We start from the raw sequence: 15,567 nt of genomic DNA, 5'->3' as shown, positions 1-15,567 counted from the left end.
CAGAAGACCACAACCTGGACAAAACGTAGTGTGTTATCCTGCATTTCATCCATTTTTGATCCTTTTGGGCCTCTTAGGACCAGTAATAATAAAATGTAAAATTTTCTTGCAACATTTATGGCAGGCGAAAGTGGACTGGGATCAGAGTTTGCCTCCTGAGCTATTAACTACTTGGGAACAGTTTCATGCATATTTGCCATCACTCAACGACATTCGCATCCCTCGAAGAGTGACGGGAGACGGAGAGATTAAACAATATGAGTTACACGGATTCTCTGATGCTTCAGAAAGGGCCTTTGGAGCATCTGTTTACCTACGGAGTATAGATGTCAAGGATAATGTAACAGTAGTGCTGTTAAGCTCCAAATCCAGAGTAGCACCACTGAAACAGATTTCCCTCCCTAGACTTGAACTATGTGGTGCATTACTCCTTGTAAAATTAATGGATAAGGTTAAAACTGCACTTAACCTCAAAATTGAACAAAACTACTATTGGACTGATTCTACCATAGTACTAGCTTGGCTTGCAGGAGAGCCCGCATCTTGGAAAACGTTTGTTGGTAACCGAGTGTCTGAGATACAACAACTTTCATCTGTAGAACAGTGGAACCATGTGACGTCACAGGACAATCCAGCTGACATCATTTCGAGAGGGATTGAACCACATCGTCTTCAAGACAATCTGTTATGGTGGGCGGGACCATCCTGGCTCTACCAGCCACCGTCAACCTGGCCTGTCAGCGACATGAAGAAAACTTCCGAACTCATTGATGTACCAAAGCAACGGAAACCAGCTGTTTGCTTACTTGTTGTCAGTCATTTCCTTGAAGACTTAGTCCAACGCTTTTCTTCTTGGTCACGGCTGGTGAGAGTCATGGCCTTCATACTGAGATACATAAACAACCTCAGTCTTGCTGCTTCAAGGAGACAGGTGGGAAGTCTGACTGTAATAGAACTTCAAGAGGCATCGCACAGGATCATTCGTACTGCCCAAGAACGAGAATATGGTAAGGAGCTTCAAGATCTGCGACTTGGCAGACCGATCGCAAAGGACAGCAAGTTGAAGTCTCTTCATCCCTTTGTAGATGCAAACCAGATGCTTAGGGTGGGCGGCAGATTGGAACAATCGCAAGCTCCGTACAGCCAGAAACATCCCATCATCCTACCACCTAATCATCATGTGACTAGGTTGTTAGTAATGTGTGAGCACATGCGACTTCTGCATGCTGGACCCCAACTTTTGCTTGCAACCATTAGACAACGATATTGGATACCTAATGGTAAGTCTGTCATTAGGCACATAACACACAAGTGTCTCCCTTGCTACAAGTTGAAGGCAAGTACATCAACTCAACTCATGGGCCAGCTCCCACACCACAGGGTAGAACCCAACAGACCATTTTTGAACTGCGGAGTTGACTATGGGGGTCCACTTCACATTACGCAAGGGACTCGTAAGAGCAAAACAAAGCTAAAATGTTATATTGCTCTATTCATCTGCATGGCTACCAAGGCGATCCATCTTGAACTTGTCTCTGACCTGTCTACTGATGCGTTCCTAGCTGCTCTGCGTAGATTTACATCGCGTCGGGGTATCTGCCAGAATATCTACAGCGACAATGGAAGTACCTTCGTGGGAGCAAGAAACGAGCTACGGGAGCTTCACACCATTTTCAGATCTCAAGTACATCAGAGGAAGGTGTATGACTTCGCATCTCAATGTGGAATCCAGTGGCATTTTATTCCACCCCATGCCCCTCATTTTGGTGGGCTGTGGGAGGCTGGCATAAAGTCTACTAAGTCCCATTTGAAGAAGGCCTTCAAACGGCCAATTGCAAAACTTTGTGTCTTCCCAGAAGAGGTTGAAACTGTATATAGTGAAAAAGTGTAATTAGTGAAAAGGTGTAATCTTTGATGTGCTAAAACTTTGGTTTTTTCATTTGACTTTTTCAGTGTGAGTGCTAATTTTTATTGTTCTTAATATTTATGTTTGTAATTTATATATAAATTAGGTGGGCGGTATGTTGAACGCCATGTGTTTGAGGCATGCCTGAATTCGAGACCAATAACCAAATTGTCTGATAATCCTGATGACTATTCATTCCTGACTCCCGGTCACTTCCTGATTGGAGAACCTCTCACAACCATCCCAGAGCCAGATTTACTTACAGTTTCAGGTTCTCGTCTGTCCAGGTGGCAACTACATCAGCGTTGCAGACAGTACTTCTGGAAGCGATGGTCAAGGGACTATCTATGTCAACTCCAGCAGCGGACTAAGTGGTCAGCAGGAAGGGTCAACCTTCAACCCGGAACTCTGCTTCTTCTCAAGGAAGACAACTTGCCACCTCTCGTGTGGCAGACAGGGATTGTGGTAGATACGCACGCAGGTGCTGACGGCTTGGTGCGAGTTGCCACTATTCGCACGCCCAAGGGGACCTTCAAACGGCCAATTGCAAAACTTTGTGTCTTCCCAGAAGAGGTTGAAACTGTATATAGTGAAAAAGTGTAATTAGTGAAAAGGTGTAATCTTTGATGTGCTAAAACTTTGGTTTTTTCATTTGACTTTTTCAGTGTGAGTGCTAATTTTTATTGTTCTTAATATTTATGTTTGTAATTTATATATAAATTAGGTGGGCGGTATGTTGAACGCCATGTGTTTTCTTTCGTCAGAAGTCAGCACAATCAGACTGCTTCAGCCCCGGTGGAAGGGGGACAGAGTCACGCGCCTCACCGGCGTCAGTGAGTTCAGAGACTTGGACGAGCGTGGGTAACAGTATTGTGTTTGTGCGCTACAACATGGACCACAGCGTCCTAATGTATATTTTGTACAGTGTAAATAGTTTTGTGAATAAATGAAGTATGTAATGTACATTACGTTGGCCTTCCCTTTGCACGTAATGAAGTACATTTCGTGGACTGTGGGAAGAGCTAGGCCTCGTTCAACACGAGTAAGCAACTCTAAAACGAGACCGAACACAAGTAGCGATTTTGCTTGCTGAACTTAATCTAGTCCTGGTAACCTTTTACCGTTCTCCTCCCGGCACTATAAATACCTTTCATAAAAATATGTAAACATTACTTGATAACATATTAAAGTCTAGGCCTAAACGTGAGGACCTTAATGTAGATGTTAGATTTTCTTATAGAGAAAGTCACGTGGTTTGTATTTTTTTAATATTACGGATTATATCACACTGTCAGTGAACCAATACGTAGCCAGTGCTGCTTTGACATTAACTTCACTGATTTTAGATCACGATTTTTCTACTAAGTGTTGTTAATAGTTGTCATCTGATAATGCTGGGGTAACATTTAATTTATATCACCGAGCTCGATAGCTGCAGTCGCTTAAGTGTCCAGTGTTCGGGAGAGAGTAGGTTCGAACCCCACTGCCGGCAGCCCTGAAAATGGTTTTCGGTGGTTAACCATTTTCACACCAGGCAAATGCTGGGGCTGTACCTTAATTAATGCTACGGCCGCTTCCTTCCCTCTCCTAGCCCTTTCCTGTCCCATCGTCGCCATAAGACCTATCCGTGCCGGTGCGACGTAAAGCAATTAGCAATAATAATAATTTACATCAAGCTGGTAAAACAAAGGGAAATCCGAACTCACTGGTTTTAATCAATATTAGAAAAAGTACACAACAGAATATCGAGGTCCTTAAGAGTCATTTTGTGCATGTGTTTTGAGAAAACTGGGCTAAAAGACAATATTCAGGTCTAGACTGTTCTTTTCAGCGCCATTATTGAAGCGTTTAAGTATACATTGCCCCTTAAATGAACACAGAAATCTACTTGTCATCAGAAAACTAAACATCAGGTAAAATGGCACACTGCTGAGCATGAAGTGTTAAGAAGAAAGGTTATGCATTTCTATACACTACATAAAATCCAGAAACGCATATGCTTACAAGTGGATAAATATAAAGTGGTATTTATGCAAGCTAAAATTTCTGCAAATATTAATTTTATACAAAATTATACGAATTCATGTAAAGCAGATTGGACTGTATTTATTAAGGGTCTCACATCTTCTAAAGCAAAACCTGTAGCTATAAGTGACCCCAGTTTGCCTAATAATTACTTCATCCATTAAGTCGAAGACGTCTGCTCTAAATTTAACAATCAAGTAGTATGGCCTTCATTTAAACCGCAGTGGTACGTATAAGTTAGGAAATTTGTTTGGAAGGGTAATAGGGAGGTACATTCAGGGAAACGGGATGGCCTAGGGAGCGGTGATAAGGGAACAGGGAACTGGAAATCAAGTAGGGATGACATAAAATTGTTAGTGTTGAACTGTAGAAGTATTGTAAAGAAAGGAATAGAATTAAGTAATTTAATAGATATATATTTACCAGATATTGTAATAGGAGTTGAATCATGGCTGAGAAATGATATAATGGATGCAGAAATTTTCTCACGGCACTGGAGTGTGTATCGTAGAGATAGGATAGGAAAGGTGGGAGGGGGAGTTTTCATTCTGGTGAAAGAAGAATTTGTAAGCTACGAAAAACTTAAAGATGAGACACATGAAATTCTAGGTGTAAGGCTCATTTCTAAAGATAATAGGCAACTTGATATATTTGGAGTGTACAGATCGGGAAAGGGTAGCACTGATGCGGATTCGGAATTATTTGATAGGATAGTCAGCTATGTGGGAAACGACATGGAAAGAAATGTGATTGTAGCGGGAGATCTGAATTTGCCAGATGTCAATTGGGAAGGAAATGCGAACGACAGGAAGCATGACCAACAAATGGCAAATAAGTTAATATGGGAAGGACAGCTGATTCAGAAAGTGATGGAACCAACCAGAGGGAAAAATATTTTGGATGTGGTGCGGATAAAACCAGATGAGCTCTATAGGGAAACTGAAGTAATAGATGGTATTAGTGATCATGAAGCTGTTTTTGTGGTAGTTAAAAATAAATGTGATAGAAAGGAAGGTCTTAAAAGTAGGACTGTTAGGCAGTACCATATGGCTGATAAAGCAGGTATGAGGCAGTTTCTAAAAAGTAACTATGATCGGTGGAAAACGGTAAATAAAAATGTAAACAGACTCTGGGATGGGTTTAAAGAAATTGTTGAGGAATGCGAAAACAGGTTTGTACCTTTAAGGGTGGTAAGGAATGGTAAAGACCCACCTTATTATAATAGAGAAATAAAGAGACTAAGAAGGAGGTGCAGACTGGAAAGAAATAGAGTTAGAAATGGCTGTGGAAGTAAGGAGAAATTGAAGGAACTTACTAGAAAATTGAATCTAGCAAAGAAGGCAGCTAAGGATAACATGATGGCAAGCATAATTGGCAGTCATACAAATTTTAGTGAAAAATGGAAGGGTATGTATAGGTATTTTAAGGCAGAAAGAGGTTCCAAGAAGCACATTCCAGGAATAATTAATGAACAAGGGGAGTGTGTATGTGAGGATCTTCAAAAGGCAGAAGTATTCAGTCAGCAGTATGTAAAGATTGTTGGTTACAAGGATAATGTCGAGATAGAGGAAGAGACTAAGGCCAAAGAAGTAATAAAATTTACGTATGATAACAATGACATTTACAATAAGATACGAAAGTTGAAAACTAGAAAAGCGGCTGGAATTGATCAGATTTCTGGGGATATACTAAAGACAATGGGTTGGGATATAGTACCATATCTGAAGTACTTATTTGATTATTGTTTGGCCGAAGGAGCTATACCAGATGAATGGAGAGTTGCTATAGTAGCCCCTGTGTATAAAGGAAAGGGTGATAGACATAAAGCTGAAAATTATAGGCCAGTAAGTTTGACATGCATTGTATGTAAGCTTTGGGAAGGCATTCTTTCTGATTATATTAGACATGTTTGTGAAATTAATAACTGGTTCGATAGAAGGCAATTCGGTTTTAGGAAAGGTTATTGCACTGAAGCTCAACTTGTAGGATTCCAGCAAGATATAGCAGATATCTTGGATTCTGGAGGTCAAATGGACTGTATCGCGATTGACATGTCTAAAGCATTTGATAGGGTGGATCATGGGAGACTACTGGCAAAAATGAGTGCAATTGGACTAGACAAAAGAGTGACTGAATGGGTTGCTATATTTCTAGAAAATAGATCTCAGAGAGTTAGAGTAGGTGAAGCTTTGTCTGACCCTGTAATAGTTGAGAGGGGAGTTCCTCAGGGCAGTGTTATCGGACCTTTATGTTTTCTTATATATATAAACTAGCAAGATACCCGTGCTTCGCTACGGTATTATACTGAAATTTATAATTGAATGCTTATTGTTTTAGATATATAATCCGCCGAAATTCGCGATCTGACTCGTTTTCGGCGAGAATCCACCAAAATTCCCGATCTGACTCGTTTTCTATTAGATTACGGCATGCTTCCTCCCATTTTCAATCTTCCTTTCCAGCAATCGATTTCGTACTTCCCGGGCTAGGATCAGGTATTCCTCCCGGTCAGTTGGGTCCCTAAATCTTTGCCATATTTTCCTATAATCATGCGTGGTATCATATTGGGTGCCTTGGCGGCACTAAACCCGCGGCCGGACTGCATTCTTAGCCATTACCAGTCCAGGAGCAGTTTCCAGCACAGTCCGCACAACTGACGACAGTCCGGAACATTATTATTATTATTATTATTATTATTATTATTATTATTATTATTATTATTATTATGTGTTGCTGTAATGGCTGATGACAGGGAAAACCGGAGTATCCGGAGAAAAACCTGTCCCGCCTCCGTTTTGTCCAGCACGAATGACACATGTAGTGACCGGGATTTGAACCACGGAACCCAGCTGTGAGAGGCCGGCGCGCTGCCGCCTGAGCAACGGAGGATCCTTATAAGTACATTAAGAACAGTAAAATCAATTGGTCTCACCTCCTTCTACACCCCACCACCGTTAAGTTTATTTACCGCCACCCACTCCACCCCCCAAAAAAATTAAAAGAAGGCTTGTTTCTTTATTTTTAAAGGAGATTCCAAACACCAATGTTCACGTCTATTACCTTCAGTTTTGAGATATAAGTATCCCCATAAGAATAATTGATTTTTTCACTTCATTTCACACTACTCCCCCTCCCTCACTAAGTGAATATTCCCGCAAAAATTACTTGTTTCTTTAATAGAAAAGGATCTTCTAAATACCAATTATCACGACTCTAACTTCTTCAGTTTTTGATTTATGTGTCCTCATAAAAGGAATTCAACCCTTTTACACTCCCGCCCTCCAAGATGGTTTCCTCCCAAAAACGCGTTTTTCTTTGTTTTTAAAGGAGATCCAAATACGAATTTTCACCTCTGTAAAAGCTTTAGTTTTTATTAGATATATGTATTCTCATACAATTAAGTCAACTAAATTTTCAATTATTTCACCCCCTCCCCTCCTTCATTGGATTTTCCGAGAATACGTGTTCCTTTACTTTTAAAGCAGATTGCAAATATCAAATTTCACGTCTGTAACATCTTCATTTTTGAGATATCAGTAGCCTAATTAAAAGAATTCAACACCATTTTCAGTCACATTTACCCCCCTCCACCCAAGTGGCATTTCCGAAAACTAAAAATACACGTTTCTTTATGTTTAATAGAGATAAAAATACCATTTTTAACTTCTGTAACATGCTAAGTTTTTTTAGATATACTGTAAAAATTCTCATTTTAAAATTTCTCCACTTTTGAGTTCCCCTTAAGTGGAGTTTCCAAAAACAAATCACCTATGTTTCTTTACATTTACAGGAGATTCCAAACACCCACTTTTTACGTCTGCAACATTTTACGTTCCCAAGAGATTCTGTATAGTCTTTAAAAAAATTAATTTGTCACCCCTGTTTAACCGCCATTAATTGGAATTTCCAAAAACTAAACAATGCGTGTTTCTTTATTTATAAAGGAGATTTCATATACAAATTTTCATTTCTGTAATATCTTTCGTTTCTGAGATATATGTATCCTCATTAAAGGCATTCAACCCATTTTTCACCCTTTTACACCCCACCTATTGCGATTTACAGCAAACAAAAAAATACGTGTTCCTTTATTTTTAGAGGAGATTCTAACTACCAACTTTTACATCTATAAATTTTAAAGTTCTAAGATGTAGACACACTCATTTTAAAAAAATCACCCCCCCTTTTCACCCTCCAATATTTGGAATTTTCAAAAACGAAAAAATACATGTTTCTTTACTTTTAAAGTAGATCCCAAATACCAATTATCAGGTCTGTAATATCTTCAGGTTCTGAAATATAAGTAGCCTCATTTAAGGCATTCAACCCATTATTCACCCTTTTACACCCTTCCTATTGGGATTTTCCGAAAACAAAAGAATACGCGTTTCTTTATTTTTAAAAGAGATTCTAAATACCTATTTTTACATCTATAAACTTTAAAAGCTTTGAGATATAGATACACTCATTTTAAAAAATCACCCCCTTTTCACTCCCCCCCCCCCATTAATTGGATTTTCCAAAAACAAAAAATACGTGTTTCTTTATTTTAAAGGAGATCCCAAACACCAATTTTCAGGTCTGTAATATCTTCAGGTTCTGAAATATAAGTAGACTCATGAAAGGCATTGGACAAATTTTCAAACTTTTCCACCCTTCCTATTAGGATTTTCCGAAAACAAAATACACATGTTTCTTTATTTTTAAAGGAGATTCTAAATATCAGTTTTCACATCTATAACCTTTAAAAGTATTGAGATATAGATACACTCATTTTAAAATATTATCCCCTTTTTACCTCCCCTTAACTGGATTTTCCAGAAACAAAATAATACGTGTTCCTTCTTTTTTAAAGGAGATCCCAAACACCAATTTTCAGGTCTGTAATATCTTCAGTTTCTGAGATATAAGTAGCCTCATTAAAGGCATTTAACCCTTTTTCACCCCTTTTCACTCCTCCTATTACGATTTTCCGAAAACGAAAAAATACGTGTTTCTTTATTTTAAATGAAGATTTTAAATGCCAATTTTTACATCTGCAAACTTAAAAAGTTTGGAGATATAGATTCACTCATTTTAAAAATTCATCCCCTTTTCACCCTCCCATTAATTTGATTTTCCAAAAACAAAAAATACGTGTTTCTTAATTTTTAAAAGAGATCAAAAGTACCAATTTTCAGGTCTGTAATATCTTCAGTTTCTGAGATATAAGTACCGGTATCCTGATTCAAGGCATTCAACCAATTTTTCCCCATTTTCACCCTTTTCACCCCTCCTATTGGGATTTTCTGAAAACAAAAAAATACGTGTTTCCTTATTTTTAAGGAAGATTCTAAATACCAATTTTTACATCTGTACACTTTTAAAGTTTTGAGGTATAGAGACACTCATTTTAAAATTTAACCCCCCTTTTCACTCCCTTAGCGAAGGAATATCCAAAAATCCTCTCTTAGCGAGCACCTACATCTTAATATGAACGTATCCCCAAAATTTCATTTCTTTACGTCCAGTAGTTTTGGCTCGGCGATGATGAATCAGTCAGTCAGTCAGTCAGTCAGTCAGTCAGTCAGGACAAGTTCTTTTATATATATAGGTGATATGAGTAAAGGAGTGGAATCGGAGCTAAGGCTTTTTGCGGATGATGTTATTCTCTATAGAGTGATAAAAAAGTTACAAGATTGTGAGCAACTGCAACGTGACCTCGAAAATATTGTGAGATGGACAGCAGGCAATGGTATGTTGATAAATGGGGCTAAAAGTCAGGTTGTGAGTTTTACAAATAGGAAAAGTCCTCTCAGTTTTAATTACTGCGTTGATGGGGTGAAAGTTCCTTTCGGGGATCATTGTAAGTATCTAGCTGTTAATATAAGGAAAGATCTTCACTGGGGTAATCACATAAATGGGATTGTAAATAAAGGGTACCGATCTCTGCACATGGTTATGAGGGTGTTTAGGGGTTGTAGTAAGGATGTAAAGGAGAGTGCATATAAGTCTCTGGTAAGACCCCAACTAGAGTATGGTTCCAGTGTATGGGACCCTCACCAGGATTACCTGATTCAAGAACTGGAAAAATCCAAAGAAAAGCAGCTCGATTTGTTCTGTGTGATTTCCGACAAAAGAGTAGCGTTACAAAAATGTTGCAATGTTTGGGTTGGGAAGAATTGAGAGAAAGAAGAAGAGCTGCTCGACTAAGTGGTATGTTCCGAGCTGTCAGCGGAGAGATGGCGTGGAATGACATTAGTAGACGAATAGGTTTGAATGGCGTCTACAAAAGTAGGAAAGATCACAATATGAAGATAAAGTTGGAATTCAAGAGGACAAACTGGGGCAAATATTCATTTATAGGAAGGGGAGTTAGGGATTGGAATAACTTACCAAGGGAGATGTTCAATAAATTTCCAATTTCTTTGAAATCATTTCGGGAAAGGCTAGGAAAGCAACAGATAGGGAATCTGCCACCTGGGCGACTGCCCTAAATGCAGATCAGTATTGATTGAATTGAAATTGAAATTGAAAAAAATGAACTATTAATAATTTCAGATATTGTGGTGAATTATTTAAGAGTTTCAAAATTAACGTCAGATAATGTTTTTTTCTTAATGTGTTTGAGGAACCAACAAAGATTGATAAGATGTGTGTTACTTGTAATTCTTCGTCATGTTGTCTAACTAGATATTTTCTTCATGATTACTTAATTAAATGGAATATCCTTCCAAAATTTTATTGCGATCCTTCATTTCAAAATTACAATTTAAGAGCCTTTACATAGGTAGGACGTGGAAATTACCCTATTTGAACTGATGCTGGAGAGGTTTGACCGGTACTCGCCGAATGGCCATGCCCGCGAGTGGAGTTTCTTGCGAACCGTTGATACTAGCCGAGGTTTAATTGAAGAAATAATATCATTGCGAACCACCTACATCCACGAACGGTCACAATATATATTTTATAGTTTCAAACAATAAACACATGGGATATTTAAGTCATTTTTGTTCGTTTTTAGGACATTGTTGATAATTTTAAGGTCATTTTAAAGGCCACATTTTAGCATTTTAGGAACAAAATCCGGGTCCAGCTTATTACACTTAAGACTTAAACATCAACTGTCCATCATTTTACATCCCTCATAACACGTCTAAAGCAATTTAACTTTTTTAACAGAATTACCTACTTTCACAGTTTCCAAACTGCCTACGTTTTCTCCTTAACTACAGTCCCACTTAATATATCTTAATTACTATTACATAAACCTTCTTTATCCTTCCCCTCTCACATATACCCTCGAACAATCCACTTTTTCCACCTCACTTACACACAAACAAACAGTTTTCCCATCCAAGTCCATTTGTTCACTCAGTCTTCTCACAACTTCTTTTTTTCTTTCTAGCTTCTAATTAAGCATCATTCCAGTCATCAATGATAAACTTCGAACTATATACCAAATTAAAAATTACACTACCCACAGAGCCTACTCAGCCTCCTCTTATCTCCACTCCTGCCTAATTTACTCAGACTTTTCTTTGTTGCAAACATTTTCATAAATATATCTACTCTCTTATTCCTCATGTCTTAAATATATTACACCCTCCCATACTACTACTCGCTGAACTACTTCCCAACAACTTGCCCCTGGCGGATCACCCCTTTGCCTAACACTACAGCCCCCCGTCTCATATGATGGTCACCATGATACCCTTCCCGAAACTGATCATCGCGGATATCCATTCCTCTGAACAGAATGCCTTCCCCATTCCCCCCTCAGCATGAACCACTTTATCTGAACAACCCCTATTATTCACTCAAATTCTTTAGAAATCTCGCTCTAGCCACATTCAAGAGTTTCGCTATATTCGTTCCTTTCTCCCACTCTCTGCATAACCAAGATGTCATCGTGTAGCTTTTCCCTACCCTATCCTCCTCCTTCTTACTTAGTAGTTTAATCTTTATCTCCTCCAAGGCTCGACACTCATTGAAAATATGCAGACTCGTCCATCTTCTCCACATAACGCACATCTATCCTTATTCTCACTTCCTGCACATCCCCTGTTTCTCGGAACTCCCAGTACGCACCAATACAAACCTATCTTATCCCTTCTACCCTCCAACTCAGTTTTCGGGTTTATTACTTCCACCAATTTAAATACTGATAAAGCGACTCTCTCTCTCTCTCTCTCTCTCTCTCTCTCTCTCTCTCTCTCTCTCTCTCTCTCTCTACATTCCCTAATCAAACGCTGTCTTTCTATATCAAGTAGACTTCCCTTTATCCTATCCCATACCCACACCCATTTATTCCTACCACCCCCCAACCATCTCCATATACACCCACTCCAATCTGTTGTAACCATGTTTGCATTTATTCGCCCAATAACCTTCATCCGTCATACCTTTCTGAAAATTAAACGGTTTTTGCTACAATAACCCGCCCTTCCCTTCCTCTAATCTAATCCAATACTAAAACCTTCATTCGTCATACCTTTCTGAAAATTAAACGTTTCTTGCAATAATAACCCGCCCTTCCCTTCCTCTAATCTAATCCAATACTAAAACATCCTCTTTCCTATTTCAACCTCCATCGATTCTTTACACACTAATCTAGCACCGGCATTGGCAGAACAGTTTGGGACGCCCAACAAGGTCTTACTATGTTTCGCCACTACCTGGTTTAGTTCACCCCTACCATCCTCCATCCCCCAAATTTCCACTCCAAATAGCATTTTGCCCATTACCAGTGACTTAAACACCGTTTTCTGAATTTTGTATTTAACATCTGGAAATTTCTTTTCTAGTAACCCCACTACCGCAAGCGCTCCTCTTCCCTTTAATTTAGCCCTCCTACACTGTTCTTTCCAGAAACCATTCTTACTAATTATTACACCTAGATACTCAATTTTCCCTCTGGTCTAATTTCTTCCCGATCTAGCCTCCAGACTTCCTTATTCTTTCTCCCACCCCTTTTCCTACAAACCATTATTTTCCCACGATTTATGTACAGTAAGTGATAGTAAGGAGTAGTCGGTAAGGGAGAGCAAGACATTCCGGGAAGAGCAGGGGGTAGTACGAGCCTACCCCTTAGAAATAAAAGAGAGATATATGCTGAACGAGGAGGAGAGAGGCTAGGTACAGTAGGAGAGCGGTTACAGCCTCACAAGGTCGGCCGCTAATGGAATGGTGAGAAAGCTGTGCTGTCATCTGGTAGGGATGGTTGGGGGCGTGTTACGGGCCGCCCGGATAGGGCCGGTCGTGTCATCAATGGGAGGGCGGTCTTTTTCTCACCAGGGATGATGACATTGCCGGACAGCAGTAGTAGTAGGAAGATAGTTTATTATAATTTTTGGTTATGTTTATTTATTTCATTCACTTTGTATCCAGCGGGGTCGATGGACTGGCATGTAGGGGCTGAGGATGGCTGCTGTGGTGATCCTCACTAGGGCGTGTCACGTTTCCGGAGTATCTGATGGACCTCATGTCATGCTCTAAGAGTCTCGTGTTGTTTTTCTTTGTCTCTTTTCCCTCTTTTTATAAGTTGTTTTTTATTGAGAACATGTATTTGGGGCTGAACGCCTGTTATGTTCAAGAATAAATACAATACAATACAAACCATTATTTGAGTCTTTCGTACATTTACTCTGAGAGACCACTTCCTAGTATACTCAACTACCTTGTCCAACCATTTTTGCAATCCACTTGCCGTCAATGCTAAAATCAATAGGTCATGCGTGAATAACAACCCCGGAACCTCAATTTTCCCCATCCAAGGACATTGTCAACTCTCTCCTCCATGGCCCTCTAAAATATTATTTATAAATAATATAAATAATATCGGGGATAGTTTACACCCTTGTCTCACCCCGCTCTTCGATTCAAACCACTAACTCATCCTTCCCCCCTGCAATTTAATCATCACAAGCACTTCCTCATTTATTGATTCTATTGCCCCCTCATTTTCTTCGACATTCCAACCCCCCTTAACCCCATAAATAGCGCCTCCCTACTAACCGTGTCGAAGGCTTTTTCTAAATCAATCGCTGCTACATATAATTTACGCCCTGCTATCCTCACATACTTTGTCATTAAGGTGCAATTCCTCTATAGTTTTCTGGATCGCTACTAGACCCTATACTTTTATAAATTGTACATAATGCATCCTTCCTTCATTCCCTCGGAAATTTCCCCGTTTCCAGCAACCTATCAAAAAAATAAACAATCCTCCTCAGCATGGGTTCATTTTCCCCAACCTCCTTCCACACATTATTAGAAATACCGTTCACACCTCCTGCTGCCTTTGGTCTTGCATTTTTACTACTCTCATCACCTTTGGCCTTGGTATCTCCTCATCCAATATTTGAATTTCAACTTCCAAACCACTTCCTCCATATAACTTGCCTACTTGCCTACTTGCCTATTTCTCTACCCGAATTCCCCTCTTCTTCTAAACGCCTTTTAAATGCTGCCTTTTCATAAATTATAAAACGTTCGAGATTGCTGCACGAGTCTAACTCTTTAGCACCTTAGGATACAGGTTACTTTAACGCTTTATATACTGTCACAGATAGGCCTAACGTACCCCATCACAAACCACAGTTACTACACAACGAGAAATTACAAAGCAGTGAGCCAAAGCTGAGTGTAAATTTATGTGCTGAACTGTCCTTGTAGCAGGAGCTCTGTTACGAGGGGACGCACTACGCTGGATCGTCCAAAGTGCGCATGCCCTACCAGACGTCTTCCTAGCTGTCCCAATCTCTCCAAGTTCTCCACGAGCATTTATCACTGCTTGGCACCTACGTGGCATGCTCCATACAAGTAGACGGAGGTCACGTTGAGGTTTCAGGTCCCATTCTTCAATGAAAGCCTGTTTGAGGTCTTGGAGTGTCTGTCGTGGAACAGGGACGCCCATGAACACTTCTGTCATGCCTACCCCACACATGCTCGATGGGATTAAGTTCGGGACTCACTGCTGGCCATTCCACCTCTTGAATGTCCAGTTCTCACAAGACAGCTCTAATAATGCGCGCTACACGAGCCCTGGCATTGTCGTGCATGATTACGAATTCAGGTCCAACGCCGTGTGCAACGAACAACACATGCTGTAGCAGTATCTGTTCGATGTACCCCGCAGCGGTAAGATTACCACGGACGACGACAAGATCCGTACGGCCATCAATACTGATGCCACCGCACATCATCACAGAACCTTGTCCAAATCGGTCGCCATCCTGGACAACATTTGGCATGTAGCGCTCACCACGGCGTCTCCCTATACGTTGACTTACATCATTCTGTGTCAAGGGAAATCTGGACTAATCTGTGAACAACACAGGTCTCCGTTGGCAAAGTTGCCAGTTGACGTGGGTACAGACAAACAGAAGGCGCGTTGCGCGATGTTGCTGCGTTAAACGGGACACTCGAACAGGACGTCTGGGTCGTAAGGACACTCCTCTTAACCTGTTCCTTAGTGTCTGGTCAGACACCGTGACTCCAGTGACCCTCCTGAGGTCTTGTTGATATTCTCTGGCAGTTGCTGAACGACGCCGCAACGCACAGTTGTTCAGGTATCGGTCATAATGTGGGGTTTTCATACGTCCACGAACTTTTCCAAACCTCCTTGTGAACTGGCCTGTCTCACTGTAGCGATT

The sequence above is a fragment of the Anabrus simplex genome, chromosome 2 (genome assembly GCF_040414725.1).
Source record: "Anabrus simplex isolate iqAnaSimp1 chromosome 2, ASM4041472v1, whole genome shotgun sequence".
In the NCBI taxonomy this organism is placed as follows: Eukaryota; Metazoa; Arthropoda; class Insecta; order Orthoptera; family Tettigoniidae; genus Anabrus; species Anabrus simplex.
This window is presented reverse-complemented; position numbering follows the sequence as displayed.